Source organism: Eptesicus fuscus, chromosome 5 (genome assembly GCF_027574615.1).
Source record: "Eptesicus fuscus isolate TK198812 chromosome 5, DD_ASM_mEF_20220401, whole genome shotgun sequence".
Classification (NCBI taxonomy): Eukaryota; Metazoa; Chordata; class Mammalia; order Chiroptera; family Vespertilionidae; genus Eptesicus; species Eptesicus fuscus.
In genome coordinates, this window is record NC_072477.1 from 17,691,119 (window position 1) to 17,707,723 (window position 16,605).

The 16,605-nt window shown below is 39.0% G+C and overlaps 1 non-coding gene across 1 annotated transcript; it reads left to right on the plus strand.

The window, feature by feature from the left end:
- Positions 1–13,190: 13,190 nt before the first annotated feature.
- LOC114234064 (small nucleolar RNA SNORA32) lies at positions 13,191–13,309 on the plus strand. The gene has a single exon (XR_003620259.1). It is a non-coding gene; the product is annotated as a small nucleolar RNA SNORA32 (small nucleolar RNA).
- The last annotated feature ends 3,296 nt before the right edge of the window (positions 13,310–16,605 follow it).

Below are 16,605 nucleotides of genomic sequence, written 5' to 3' on the forward strand. Positions count from 1 at the left end.
CTTTGTGGCTGTCTCCTCTTTCAAGGCCACCCTTTACAAAGGCTGGAACATACTTTTTCCAAAGCCAAGTGGTATGGGCTGCTCACACAGCAACCTTTAGAAAAAGGGTGGCTACAGGAGCAGGGCCTCTCCCTGGGCATTCCATGGGGTGTTTTGCACAAGGGCAACATCTCCAACCAGTTAAGCAAAGTTCTGACTCCTTTTACTACACACAGGACACCTGTCTCCATGATAAAGAATAACAAAGTCACAGGTGGGACCAAATTGATAGCCTAGTTTGGATGTATTAGAGAGCTGACTTTACCAGCTCTCAGGTTGGCAGCTGTCGGAAGAAAGGACACAATTCTTCTAAATCATTAAGTTTTTGAATCATAATTTCATCATATTCCTAGTGAATCCCATATTCCACTGGCTTTGAGAAGAGTCAACAGCCAAACAATGTAACAAACATCGTATTTGGAAGCAGGAGAATATTCATAGGGGTGAAGTAAGGAGATAGCTTACAACAGAACCTACAGAATAGCAAGAGCAGGGGACAAAGCTGGCCTGGGTTGGATAATGTGTAAGATATACAAGGAGATAAACCTAGGACACTTACATAGGCAGTCAAAGTGCATGGTGAAATTCCTTGTTCCATTATCAAAGATAGTTATTTCCATGTGAATTCATTGGAAGTTGGGTTGGCATTTCATGAGGGGAATGCTCACTACAAGGTGATTTAGGGGATATGTGAAGAAGAAGAAGGGGTGTGGGCAGATACTGCTGTGAGTTGAATAGCTTGGCTTGATTTAAGGATGAATTAAATTTATAAATGTATAATGAATAAATTAAGATATCAGAAAAGCATTTTTAGTATGACTATTAAAGTATTACGATTATTATTAAAATTAATAAGGCAGTTCTTTTAAGAAGTTCACAACTTAGGGGAGACATGAATATTAAAATAAATGCATTAGGGTATTAACTTAAAGTGTTTTGATAGAGATTTGCATGGAGTGTTCAGACAGTAGAGAGGGACTATCTCTGCCTGGGAGATTTACAGAAAGCTTCCTGGTGGAGGGGACATTTCTTCTGGATTTTGATGGGTGAAAAAGAGTTTGCCAGAGTAAAGAAAAAGGAAACACATTCCAGGATAAGATAATTAATTACATGTTCCCCCACATACCTTTCTCCTCTCAGCCCTGTTAAAACCAAATATGTTATTTGAAAAAGCTTACCCTTGTCATTCTCAAGGTTAAATTTATTATCCTATATAATAAAAGCCTAACAGGCAAATTGTCCCCTTGACCAGGAGTTCGGCCGGGAGTTCGACTGCTCGCTATGATGTGCACTGACCACCAGGCAGCGGCGTGGAACATGGCGAGCATCGTCAATGCGGCGCTGGCAGCAGGTAGCAGTGGAGGCACTGCTGGCCCTGATGGGCCCTTACGAGAATGGCACTGTGGTGGGATGGTGGAGCAGGTGAGCGGGTGGCACCAGGCTAAGGCGGGTGCAAGAGGGACCCAATCGCCCCGCCGATCGCCCCGCAGATGGTGACCAGTGGCAGCGGCGGGGGTCGGGGCCGGCCCCCAGCTCCCAGGTGCTGAGGGAGCTGGGCAGGGGCCCAATGACTCAGGTAGAGGGGGTGTGCTGGGGCTCGGAGGCCCAGGTGCTGCCCAGGGCCCAGAGGTCAGCTTGGACCTGCCCTTCCACGCCAGCACTCATGCTTTGATCACCAGCCAGGCCTAGGGACCACACCCATGCATGAATTTCATGCACCAGGCCTCTATTATTAGAAACTAGAGGCCCAATGCATGAGATTCGTGCAAGAATGGGCCTTTCTTCCCCTGGCTGCCTTCGCTCTGGCCGAAGCTGCCTTTCCGCTCTGGCCTGGAGCTGCCTTTCTGCCTTCCCACGCTGCCCAGAGGCCTGGAGCAGCTGGGGTGATGCAGAACACCTGCGTCGTTGCCATGGCAATGATGCAAGCGTCCTGCCCTGCCCCCGGCCAATCTGCACCTGCATATACAAATCAATCCACCATCTTTGTTGGTTAATTTACATACTCACTCCTGATTGGCTGGTGGGCATCACGAAGGTATGGTCAATTAGCATGTTACTCTTTTATTTGGTAGATAAGAGCTCTAAGGTTGGAAAGCAGTGTGTTCTAATCTATAATAATAAAAGCATAATATGCTAATTAGACCCGACAGCCGAACGACCTTCTGGATTTCATTTTGGACATCCTTCCGGATGAAGCTGTGGAGATGGGAGACAAGGCAGAGGTGGGCAGGTGAGCAGTTAGGGGTGATCAGGCAGGCAGAATGGTTAGGGGTGATCAGGCAGGCAGGCGAGTAGTTAGGGGCGATCAGGCAGGCAGGCGAGTAGTTAGGGGTGATCAGGCATGCAGGCGAGTGGTTATGGGCAATCGGGCAGGCAGGCAGGCAGAGGGGTTAGGGATGACCAGGCAGGCAGGCAGAGTGGTTAGGGGCTATCAGGCAGGCAGGTGAGCAGTTAGGGGCAATCAGGAAGGCAGCAGAGTGGTTAGGGGTGATCAGGCAGGCAGGCAGGCAGATGAGTGGTTATGGGTGATCAGGCAGGCAGGCAGAGTGGTTAGGGGTGATCAGGTAGGCAGGCAAGTGGTTAGGGGTGATCAGGAAGGCAATCAGGCAAGCGTTTAGGAGCCAGCGGTCCCGGACTGTGAGAGGAATGTCCAACTGCTGGTTTAGGCCCGATTCCGCAGAAGGGATCCCTGTGGGATTAGGCCTAAACCAGCAGTAGGACATCCCCTAAGGGGGCCCAGATTGCAAGAGGGTGCAGGCTGGGCTGAGGGACCCCCCTCCCTGAGTGCACAACTTTTTGTGCACCAGGCCTCTAGTAGAAATATAATATGATCCACAGATGTAAATTATAATTTAAAGTAGCCATATTTTCTTAAAAAAGAGTCAAGAAAAATGGTGTAGTTTTAATAATATATTTTATTTAACCTAATATATTATTATTGAAATATTTTCATTTCAACATGTAATCAATATAAAAACATTTAAGTGATATTTAACATTCTTATTTTGTACGAAATCTTTAAAATCTGTTATGCATTTTATACTTCATAGCATATTTCAATTCAGGCTAACTACATTTCAAATACTCAATAGACACATGTGGCTACTGTATTGGACAAGTAAGAAAAAGGACTTGTTAATTTTCAGGGTGGGCTACCCGCTGGGAAGGTAAACCTGGAAAGGTTCCCAGGGGCTGCAAGGAGAGGAAAGAGACAGCTTGCTTAGCAGGAGCTCAGAGGATGAGCTTTGCTTATTTCCTGGTTTTCCCCAAGGCTGGCCAGCAAGGTCAGTGCCGGTGTCTGCTGCTCCACCCGCAGAAAGTATGCTCAAGTCAAGTTTTCCTGGGAAAATTCTCATTTTGCTTTTCCTTTTTAATTTTATTTAAAAAGCCCACTGGCTATTCTTCTTAGTACTTAATAATGTTTTTTCCAGCTCTCTTAGGAAACAAGGCCCTGAAATTTCCCTCACATACTAGCCCCAGTGGACCCTGTCTCTGTTTCATAGAAACCTTGCCCAGAAATGAGCTCATGGACCGTCTCATTCTGGCCAGAGGCAAGTACTGCTGTCTGGGGCACAAGGAGCAAAGGTCAGAGGTGAGCTCAATGTCCCTGAAATAATGAGCTGGTATTTTCCTGCAGAGAGACCAGTTATAGACGGTGCCCAAAACTGACTCAGCTCTGTCCGAGGCATAAGATCCTGGATGTTCCTTGATCCCATTGTCTAGGATGGCCAAGGGTGCTGGTTATTGTGGATTTTTCCAGCTTTCTGCTCCTGACTGACCCTCTGGCTTGCACCCAGACTTCTGCCCCTCAAACACTTTTAATACCTAAAATAAAACAGTACCTAGGATGTCACTACACTTGACCTGGTCTTTTTCTCTAAGTTCCCAATTATTCCCTTACTCCTGCAGGGGAAGCTATCCAGCACGTGGCTGTGGCTGCCAGATCTGTATTTGAGATAATAGGATTGAAAGACAATCAGTAGAAGAGATGCCATTTGTATGAGTCCTGTGCTATTCTTACTGCTTATGAGAGTTGCCTGTGTTGTGTATGGATGCCAAAAGGCTACTTGAGGGATATAAGCCATTTCTATTCATCCTTTTTAGCAGTAGCTAACCCAAGATCTCTGTGAAACCTGCTGGGAGTGTTTAAAAGGCCTGTTCTCTAGGAAGATGCCACATATTTCTTGATGGAAATCCAAGGTGAGTCAGAATGGATACTAAATAGTTTTTGTCTGGATGGTATCATCTATTTTTATTACTATTATTATTGTTTTCTCCAGTTTTGTTCTTTTCTTGAATTGCATAATTTTAATTACTTAAGTATGTTTACATTTTCTCTAGTGAAGGCTATTAGGCAGCCTAGTCCACCAGAAGACAATGTGTGTGCATGTATGCTCATTTATGCAATTTCAGCCTTTATTTGAGAACAGGTAAATAGATAAGACAAGTCATTATTAAAATCATTAAAGCCTGGGTCATTACCCACAATACTGTCTGCTAGTATTTTATCAAGTCTTTTTCTATTAAAAAGCCATTACATTTCTCCTTGTAGGAAGCTTATAAATCAGCCCATATGACAGATAAATAAGACACCAAGTAACTTTGTTTTAATTGTCCCTGCTACCATCCAGTGTCACTCAGTCTATTTATTTTTGACACCACTTTAATTAAAGACACTCTAAACCTGATCTTGTCTGTGAATTGGGGAGTAAAAGTAGGACTACAATAGTGGGATAAGAGGCTGAATTCTATATGGTTCTGCTTATACAGGGCAATTGATACCATGATTTTAAATGTGTACTTTCCTGTGGTGGAAAATGATTTGTTTGTTAATAATTCAAGGAAGTCAACGAAAGTGGAGAAGATTTTGTATTTATACTTGCTTATGGTGCGATACTCAGAATTTCATTCATAACACATCTAAACATATTGTTATCCCAGGGTAAGGGAACTGTATTGTCTTTGGTATATCAATGTATATTATGTATATGAAAATCAATCCTCTCTGCTTCCCAAGCCCTTCCCTGTACCCTACCATTTGATATCAGTTCTATTCTAGTCCTTACTGCCTGTGGGAGTTGTGCTATGTGTTTATTCCTTGAGGATAGATGGGGATGGCCCAGCCAAGCGATCAACCTAATGGTTGAGTTACGCATTGCTGAAGCTACACAGGCCTTCTCATCCAAGACAACAAAAATTCTGAGACCACATGAGTTGGCTCAGTCAAAAACAGTAAGAATAGAGCCAAAGACCAAATTTCAGTTGAGAATGAAAATGAACACTACATCTGGAGGGGCCAAAGTTGGAGACCAAAGTTGAGAGTGCAGAGTCAAGAATGGGCAGATTTACCACCCGACTAATAATTGCTGTATTTGGACAACATATCCTTCTTTACCCTGATCCCGCTTTCTCCTCTGTTAACAGCATCTCTGTAACCCAGCTCAAGTTTTGCTTTCTTCATGAAGTTTCTTTGGCTGTTCTAACCCAAAGCTCTCCTTTTAGAATTCCCACAGCACTCTGAGCTCAGAGTGTGCAGTTTAACATTCGGTTGTGCTGCCTTGTATTTTTTCTTCATTGTTTCTGCTCCAGCCACATTGGGTCTGCTTGTTATCCCCTTGATTTTTCCTCGTGCTTTCTGAACTATGACTTTGTTCTTCTTCAACCTGTCTGAAATGGCCTTTCCTGTCTTCTCATCAGATTCAACTTACTTACCAGGGACAGGTCAAATAACTGCACCATGAAGCTTGCACAGTCTATATCAGCCAGGGCATCTATAAATTCAAAGTGCCTACCATACGTTTTATGAAAATTATCCTTATAGATAGTTTTTTATATCTTCCATGTGGTCCTTGTAACCCAGTATTATAATGATTTAAAATTTAACTTGGGGAAGAATGGAAAATATATAGTTGTTAGGTCAGATTCACATCTATTTCTATACCCTGTTACAGTTGTTCTCCAAATTTCCTGTGCCTCAGAATCACCTGTGGCATTAAATAATTATAGATCTTAACCTAGATTGATTGATGCATGATGATCTCTGGGGTTTTGGTCTGGATATCCATGTTATTTTGATGCATGGCCAAATCTAAGAACCATTGGTCTATGAGGAGACATATGCAGAATAACTGGGAAAGTTTATAAAAACAGTGAATGCCTCAGTTAGACCTTGCTAGAAAGTAGTAAATCAGCCCGGCCAGTGTGGCTCAGTGGTTGAGCCAGGAGGTCGCCGTTCGTTTTCTAGTCAAGGCACATGCAGAGGTTGCTGGCTCAATCCCTAGTAGCAGGAGTGCAGGAGGCAGCCGATCAATGATTCTCTCTCATAAATGATGTTTCTATCTCTCTCCCTCTGCCTTCCTCTGTCTGAAATCAATAAAAAAATATATATATATTTTAAAAAGTGATAAATCACTCTATAAGATAGTAATGCATGTCAGTGGTTAGAGAAAAAGTTTAGCTCTTAACAAAATGCCAGTTCCTTAATATTTTGCTAGATATTGTAATCTTTTTTCAAAATGTGTTTACCATCTTTTGCTTTATGTTCTTATTTTTTGTTCTTATCTTTTTACAACAAAAAATGAACAATGAAATTTATACTGCAATTACCTGAATGCTTATCTAAGGGATTTAGGACTTGTTCTTGCCCGAACTTAGATTCCTGTACCCAAGATCTGGATTAGTCTATACCCTGGATTGCAGGTGACAACACATCAAATCAAATGAGTTTAAGCAAAAATAGGAACCTATTAGGTAGGAGTTGACTGGCTGTGTGTGGTAGAGACGGGTTGGCTGTTAACAAACCCATTGCTTCACTCCTATGGGCCCTCAGCTGCACCCGTTTCCCATTCTCCCTGCAGCTGGGCATGCCCATGTGACTGGGTTCTGCCACTTAAATGTGGGCAGGAGTGATATATATACCACTTCCTGGCCTGACTCATGAATCCCTATCCTGTGCAATCTCCACCCTGTACTCCTCCATTTTATTCCCGAGTGGAAAAAGCTTCAAGACAAAGAGAAGTGGTGAACTCGATGAAAGTTGCCTGAGTCTCAGAGTCACTGCTCAAAGAAAAGTCAACCAATGGAGAAGATGCAACCAGCATAGAATATGTAAGTAAAATTACATATATGGTATAGTTTTAAGCCACTAACATTTTGGAATGGTATTGACCACTGAATACACTGTGGTAGCTTACATAATAGAAAGGGAAAAGGAACAACCAAGTTGTGAGAAGGGCTGTTAAGCAGTTGGGCTCCTTCAGAAACAACTAAAACCAATGTTAAAATGTCTTTACAAATGTCTGTTTAATTGTTTCCAGAGAGGTATTAAAACCATTTTCTCTCCATCCATGGGGAGAATGAGACAGATCAGGTGCCATAAATTTTACTCCGAAGAGAGAGATTTAGTGGTATTTAGGAGCAAGTAGGAAAGAATACAGAGAAAAAAGGTATTCAAGAGGCATTGGATAAAAAACAAGGGGGTCAAGCTGAAGCTTATCAGTTGTGCAGGAGCTAAGGACAGTTTTTATACCTCCCTTGAAGGAAAAAGAAGATAACTCCATTGATACTTTGATACTTTAGAACCTTAAACCTCTGATTTGAATTTGCTAAAAAACAATTAGAATATTATAGTGGCTTTTAGATATCCAGACCAAAGGGATAAGTATTAGATAAGTATTTTATTCTTATAAGTTAATATTTTACTTATTTATGCCTTGGCTGCTACATAGAGTAGCCAGTGCCTTGTGGACTCTCTACAACACTGTTTTTGACTCCCAAGTCTTATTTTAATAAGTGCCTAATATGTTTTCTCACTAATGGTTTATTGACTTGTCACTTCTTCCGCCCCCTCCCAAGTTTTATTTGGATGTATGAATTCTGGTTAGAAATTTCATTAAATTACAGAAAGAAGGCACACTGTTGTTTTTAGAACAAGCCTAAATTAGGAATGTCTCTCTTTTCTGGACTAGATCTTACTTTGCTTCTTTAAATTATATTGAGATGAGAATTTCAAAATACTGATAATCATATACTGATCAAAGAGGCTTACGTCTCTTGTTCCCTATTAAATACTTTATAATGTCAAGGAATACTGGAATATTACCTGCTTTGTTTTGAACTTTTTGTTGAAGGTTGGAAACTTCAATAGTCAAAACATTCCCCTTCCCTAGGACCCAAAGTAGAATACAAACAGTAAAAATGAATCTCACTGTCTTACAAATGAACCACATAACCACAATAAAGAGGGTAGGGAAAGAAAGAACTAAGTAATATTGGCAAATGTTATTGCAATGAATACTGTAAGGCTAAAGATAGAAAAAAACTGTACATAGATTTTGTGCTCTAGTTAGTAAATTTGTTGTTCACAGAGATATGAATTAGCATTTCTGCAACTTTTTTTATTTGTATTCTAGGATTGAATAAATAAGTAAATATAGTGGCATGATCATGAAAGCCAGACTTCTTCTTGTCAGAAAAAAATTTTGCAAATAAGTAAAAGGGGAGGCTACAGAGAATGCTTTTGGTTTGGAATCAGAGATATCAGCATGATCTCCCAGTTTTAATATACATGGAAATAGGTAAAGGAGCATATGCATGTATGGGTTAGAATACACCCATCTATTTCTAGCTCTGCCACTGAGAGAGCCTAGAAGTAATGACAACTCAGTAGCAAAAAGAACACCCAGACCACAGATATTGGTTTCTTAATACCATTCACCAGTTAAAAGATCCAGACTCCTCGAAAAAAAAAATCTGATTCAAAGGCTGGGGTTAGAGAAAGAGCATGATCAGCCTAGAACATGTTATGATGCCAGAACATAAGTGCTCAAAAGCTGATGGGAGCATGTCAGGGAGTCAACTTGAAGGAATTCCTAATGCCACATCTGAGACAATCTGTGTAGTCAAATGAGTAATTATAATAATGGCTTAAGATACATGGCATAAAATGAATATCCATGAGTCCATACAGACATAAATAATTAAATGAGTGGTGGGGAAGGGGTAGCTCTTTAAGTTGAACAACAATGAAGAAATGAGGAAGGCCTGGTGGAAAAAAATGTCTAAGCAACTGTCAAACCAAGAGGAGCCTAAGGAGAATTGTCAACTAAATGTAATGTGGTATCTTGGGTGGGATTCTGGACAGAAAAGGACAGTAGGTAGAACTAAGAAAATCTGAACAAACTTTAGTTAATAATGGGGCAATATTAATTATAACAAATATATTAATGTAAGATGTTATTTATAGGAGAAATTAGGTGGGGGATACCTGTATATGTTTCAACTGTCCAAAAATAGTCTATTAATTTTTTTAAATCACCCATTTGGTAAATTCTGTAGTAGTAATTGTTGCGGTTGCGTGTTGTCAATAGATATTAAAACTAGTGGGCAAAAATATGAAGAGAAATAGAACACTTAATGTAGTTTCAAAGTATCCCAGCATAAAATGCTTTTTAATTACAAAGGGAAAATAAGTAATTTTATAGTAAAGAAACATGGAAGACACCACCTTATAAAAATGATTAAAAGTAACATCACCAGTAATAAAACTCATTGTCATCCTGTGCCTCGTAATACTATGCAATCTCCCTATGGGCAGTACTTCTGAAGTTTTAACGTTTATCCGACTCACCTAGGGATCTTGTTAAACATGAAGTTTCTGATTGAGGAGGGATAGGGCCTGAGATTCTGAATTTCTAGTGAAATATTGAGATTCTGAGGCTGCTATCAAGAGGACCACACTTTTCAATCAAGGACTGAAGGGGAAACCTGTAAACCTTTTTGGCAAAGCGGGGAGGAGGAGTTGGGTGGCAAGAGAGTATTCTTATCCCTTTAATGACCTTCCTCCAGGTTTCCCTTGACCTTACTTGAGATGCAAAGGGATGTATTTCTTTCCCCAATGCTTTTTTAGTATCACAAATACTCAAAGCTTAAATAAGTATTATTTCTAAGCAAAAAGGTTTAAGTGGGAGATTAGCATGTAACAAGAATGTTTCTTTCTCTGAGCAGATACATAGCCCATCTGCTCTGGAGGAGGCAAGAGATCCAAGCATACTTTACGTAATTGCAATAGGTTATAGTCACTGCATGTTAATATCTGGCACCCAAACTTGGTTACACTGTGCATGGGAAGGGCACACTAAGGCACCATTTAGATCCTGAAGGTCTGTCACCACTACTCTGAAAGGCCAGGCAGTGCACTAGCACCAACGCTAAAGAGAAAATTTCTAGTAGCATGGGGCAGTACATAACACAGTCACTGTATACTCATTTGCTGGTGTTGACTCAGATGGAATTCTGTGTCCTCATAGAATTCTGCATTTGGTGGCTGTTCAGGCTTCTCAGTAGTTGATGCTGGCCTGGCCAATATGCCTAACCTTCCCATTTCAGAGATAGCAGCTGCCTAACGAGGTAGAACTAAAGGGCCCTCATAAGCACGATGATTGGAAAAAAAAAACACTGGAGCCATTTTGTTCTTGGCCTTAGTTGTTGGAATGAAAGATCCTCAATTATGAGCAAACATGAATGGCTTTGCTCCCTGGTATGATTGCATTTTATGTTTCAGGGTCACATAGGAATTCATAAGAGCCGAGCAAACCTCATCTAAGAAAATGAAATTGGGATGGGAGAGTGTCTAGGTGCCAAGATTTGGGTTGGCCCCTGAAGAGGCTCCCTCTCAGCCAGCTTGACACCAAGTTGAAAGTGGCTGGAGATAGCATATTTATTTTTATTTTTTGTCCCAGAACCTTTTTTTTTTCTGGCTTCACATCACAGTCTCTACTTTCATTCCTTTTGCTTTTAGCAGGCTTTTCTACCATGTTCTATTGTCATTGAATCAACAGTGACTTGGAAAAATCTTCTTGGCTTTTGATTCAGCACAGTGCCACCATTCCCAATTCCAATGTTGCCTCATAAATTACCTTCCCTGACCTTGTGTCTTGCATCCCACAGACAAGAAATATTTTACCTTTGACATAATCCTAGAGACCCTTTACCTGAACTTCATCAGGTCCTCTTGAGGCAGATGATGCCTTCCAAATTCTGAGGGATAGTCATCTCTAACCTAGAATTCTATTCTAAGTCAAACTTCCAATAGCTTTCCACCAAAAAAGTCAATACTATTTCTGATAAAATATTTCTTCAAAACTACCAAATATATGATACACTAAAGTAAGAAATAAACTAAAATACAAGGACCTGGGATCCAGAAAACATGGAAACCAACACAGGCAAGGACTAAAAGGAATAGCCAACATGATGATGAAGAAAGATTCCTGCATAGCAGCTGTGAAACAGACCACAAGATTGACAGTCCAGACAGAAGAAGACAGTAGATGACCCATGGAGGAATTAAATTTAACTCTATTGGGAGTTTGGAAGGAGGCAACATATGCGTGGGGGGAAAAGGAAGGCAAGGAGGGCATGCAAAAAGATTGGTGTTCTTCTTTCCTTTAAAGATATGGGATGCATTAAGAAAGCACTGTACATGTGCTACTATGAGACATAAAGAAACAAAAAGTGGAAAGGAAGAGCTAACAGAGATATAAATGTTAGCTGAGGATAAGACCTGGAAAGGAACACCAAAGAGAGGGCTGTTTTTGTTGAAAGCCTTGGAAAACTGACATTTAATATATATATACTAGAGGCCCGGTGCATGACAATTCATGCACTAGAGGGGGTGTCCCTCAGAACAGGCTGCCCCCTATCACAGTCCAGGAGCCCTCAGGGGCAGGAGGTGACACAGCAATCAGGGGAAGGCGATGCCCATCACACCTCTGCTGCTGCCACTGCCGGCAACGCAAGCCTCAGCTGGCCCTGGTTACTTGAGCCTCAGGTGGCTCTGGACGGCTGGGCAGCCACCATCTGAGGCTTGCCTGTGCCTTGGGCTGGCCCTGGGTGGCTGGGGGGCTGAGGGGACTGGGCGCCACCATCTTGTGGCTGTGGGCGCCGCCATCTTTGAGGGTGGGACAGTCAATTAGCATATTTCCTCCTTATTAGCTGTGGGTGCCACCATCTTTGTGATGGTATGAGGGTCAATTAGCATATTACCTCTTTATTATATAGGATATGAAAATGTCAGACATTGGTTGTTATTCAAATAAGTGGATGGAGTGCTTTAATTCAAGGGATAAATAACACTGATAGTGGTCTTAAGAATCAAGTGACTAAAGTAATTCAATTAAAAAACCAGTTATTATGCATGTGCTGTGTGCTAGATGCTATGGAGACAAATAACATCTCTTCCCTCAAGAACCTCACAATCTAGGCCACATAAGACTTGCACACAAACACTATGATGTAAACTGTGATAAGAAATAATGCAATTAATGCTCTGGAGAGTATGGAGGAAGGAGCAATGACATCAGAGTGGCTGGACTTGGGAAGGCTACAAAGAAAGGTTGCATGTGAATGGCATTGCCCAATAACTAGTGTGAACCAATTTCTTCTCAAGTTCTTATTTCTCTTTTTTCACTTGAACAGAATGTAAATGATAAGGAACCTATTAATTAACTCTAAAATATCCTTTGAGTTAGGAGAGATTTGTATCTGGAGATAGGAAAGAGGAAGAGAATTATTACAGATGAAGAAGACACTCTATATATAAGAATTGCAGAGATAGGGTGACAAAGGGTGTCTTGAGGAAAATGGCAAATATTCCATGAGAATATAAAGTGCATGAAAGAGATTTGGTCTGTGGTTAGTGAAGAACACTGAATGTTCAGAGAAAATCAATTTATTCAACCAAAACAAATGAATGAGATCTTGAAAGTAAACTGGCTCATAGTGGGCTTTGGGCAAAAGTTGTGGTTGGCCTTGTTTTCCCAGTGCTAGTTAGTGTCTATTTAATGGAATAAAATCATCTGTCTTTGAGATAAATGCAAAGGGGCCATTTACTGAAGAATCATCACTAATGATATTTGCAACTAGTTGCATTAATTCTGATGACTCGCATTTACTCAGTATTTAATATTCAAGTGAGCACTTAATTGAATCATCCTGGTTTCTTTCTCTAGGTGGCAGGTATTATTAGTAAGTTCATTGTACAGATAAGTAAAACTGAGACTTAGATAAGTTAAGTGACCTGTGGATTTTGAAACCGATACTTCCTCTTTATATGTAGGTGTTTAGATTCACTCATTTATAAAATTGTGTGATGGTCATTACCAAGGCTTTTAGAATGCAGTCTCATTTGCTGTGGACATGACCAAAAACATTTTCCCACTAGGTTTTCTTTCTGCTATGTTGGCAGTGTTCAGCTCATTTGGGAACATTTTATTAACCATTACTTATCTACATTGCTTAGAGCAGCACTGTTCACAATAAATATAACACAAGCTATATGTGATTTGGTAATTGCCATTAGTATTCAGTGAGATTTTTATAAGAGCTGTCTTAGATCTCTAGAGCCTTGATGTCCTTTGTCTAACTAATCTTTCTGGGTTGCTAGTGACCATATAGTTTGTGGCTAGATGATCATCTCTATTCCTATAAAAAATGTGTAACTGTATAACATTATTGAAGGATCATGACATTATGATAGTGATTTATTTTATCCTACAAGATGCTCAAATTATTACATTTCATTTAAAGTTGGCCAAAAATTATATAATTATGATCCTAAATATGGTTTAAAATAGTGCATATATCTAGAATAAAATATACTATGTTTCATTAAATATGAGATGGTATCAGAAGTATGATGAACCATAATTTTATATACCACTAAGAAATAAAAATATTCTGCTAATTAAATTATGACATGTAACCAATTATAAGACAATAAAATGTTAGAAAATATCTATCTTCTAATGAACAAATATACTGGTTATAGGGTAGTGAAATTATACATGGTTTAAATTCTCTTTCTTATAATATATTCATGTTTCCATATTTTTTAGAAGTTGACAAATATTACTTTTATTATCAAAAATTTAAATTTTTAATAGTTAGAACATTTCCACAACCAGAAATATAGATATGTAATATAGATAGTAGACATCAATGATTCATACTATTCTGACATTTTGAATTAAATCCAGTAACAACCTTGTGATTGACATGTGTGAGAATAAATTCCCTAAAACAGACTGATGTCACACAATTTAAAAGGGAAAAGGGTTTCCTGATAAACATGGTAAAGGCACATTTATTTTAATTCCTACCTCTGCCCTATGCCAGATAGTTAATGAACATAAAACTTTCATTTAGAAATGTAAACTCTTACTTGTATTGAAAGTTGGAAATTATTAAAATCCCCAAACATAATTCATGAATTGTAACCATCCATCAAATATAGTGAGAATTAGATCAAATGGATGGAAGTCACTGAAAACCAATGGATGCCCCTGTGAGTCTAGATTCTTCTTAATATGTTAGGTTCCTAATGGGTTCATTTAATGATTTTCTTTTTAAATTGAAACAATAGGGAGTGAGGGTGTGGATGACCATGAGAAAAGTGAAGAACATGATTGTTGGGCATGTACTGCTGACTAAAGATTCACTCAATCTCCAAATAAAACACCTTTGTGATAAGATGCTTCCTTGCAAGCCCCATAGACCTGCCTGGTTGAACTGCTGCAAAAAGATCCCTCTAGGACAGAAGACAGCACAGATTCAGTGAGAAAAAGTTCATAGATGACAAACCAGTTGACACAGGTCACACACCTGCCTGTTCAGACTGTTCTTTAGAAAAAAGTAGGCCAGGTTAGAATTGCTAATGTGCAAAGATGAATGATAAGCAGAAGGCTTCCAAAACAAGATCTTGGCACAGCTGCCACAAAAAAGGGGGGGGGAGGGATGAATGAACATAATTTACATTAAAGGACAGATGAAAGTACATTTTAGAAAAATATACATTTCCTAGGAAATAGAAGAAAAATTTCAGCCAAATATTTCTTTATACCCTCAGAGAATTAGAGAGGCAGGTATTTTTGGGGGGAATAAGGTAATGAGCTAAATGATTAAAAGACTTACCATTTAATCGCTTTTATCTCATTATAATTTTAAAAATTAAAAGATATTGAAAAACAGTATTAGAAGATAGAAAGAGCATTGGCAAAGCTCAGGAAAGAGGTTAAGAAAAAATAACACTGTTACATAAATAGAAACTACATTAAAAGCAGCAGCAAAAAATAAAATGGATATTAATCAAAACATTTCAAACCTCAAAAGTATCATGTCAATGATATCATATTTAGGCTTGAGGATGTCACAAAGGAAAATATAATTAGAGAACTGCTAGATCTGAAAGATAAGGGAGGTACCTGAGGTATAAAACTTATAGCATTAGAAATCTATTCAAAGATAAAATACAATAGAAATCCTCACAAATAAAAAGCAAGAATTTCTAGGATGTGGGGGTGATAGATTAATCCTGTAAAGAAAAAAAGCAGTTAACCTTTAAGTGTGATCTGGTCTTAGAGCTTCCTCATTACATGCAACACACACATACACACACACACACACACACACACACACACAGAGAAGAGAGAGAAAGAGAGAGAGAGAGAGAGAGAGAGAGAAAGAAAGAGAGAGAATTTTATAGCTAGCCAAGATGTTGGTTTTGTATAAATACCACAAAATAACATTTCAAGCAAGCAAAGACTCATGAAATATAGCACTCATGAACCTCTCTTGGATAATATAAAAAAAAGACAACCAAAAGCATAATTGAAAAAACCTTCCTTAATGAATAAATTCAAATCTCCCAAAAGGATATATCAGATAATGAATATAGAAAGAGAGGGTGTGGGTTGAAAGAATTGTCAAGGAACACTGAATCAATTTAAATATGGCCCACAGTTTGAACAACAATGGGATTATAATGACAAAACTAAATGTAAATGTTAAAAGCCTTAACAACATAAAATTAAAATATGGTACATAAATATCTGACAATGTAGAAAAATAGAGATGGAAGAAAGTGTAGATGGGGAAATCTTGTCATATTTCATAATTGGAAATAATGAATGGCATAAATACTGCCTAAAGGTAAAAAATATCAAGAAATAGCACATGTATTATAAATATAATCATGAAGAAAATCCATATAGAAGAGTAAAAATAAAGTAGATAAGGCACCATATAATGATAGAAAACCAAAAAAAATTAAATACATATAACAAATAGTTTTAAGACCCAACTTACCTGTCATAACAAATGGCTGTAATAAATAAATAAAAAATATCTTTTCAAAGGAAAAAGGACTTTCAACTTGGTTGTAAAACAAACTGCAATAAAAATTAAACAAATAATCCATATTGTTTATAATAATAAAAGTGTGATATGCTAATTAGACTGGACAGCCGGACAATCTTCCGGATGTCCTTCCAGATGACCTTCTGGATGAAGTTGGGGCTGTAAGGGCCGAGGCAGCTGCCGCTGTGAGGGCCAAGCTCGTTGTATGAATTTCATGCATTGGGCCGCTAGTTAGAATATAAAAACCCTGGAAAACACCTACATTTCAATTAGTTTAAAGATAGTTAAACATATTTTAGTTCATGCCTCAGAATATTCTACAGAGACTTAAAAAAAGGCAGATATCTATCATCTATCTATTTATTATCAATC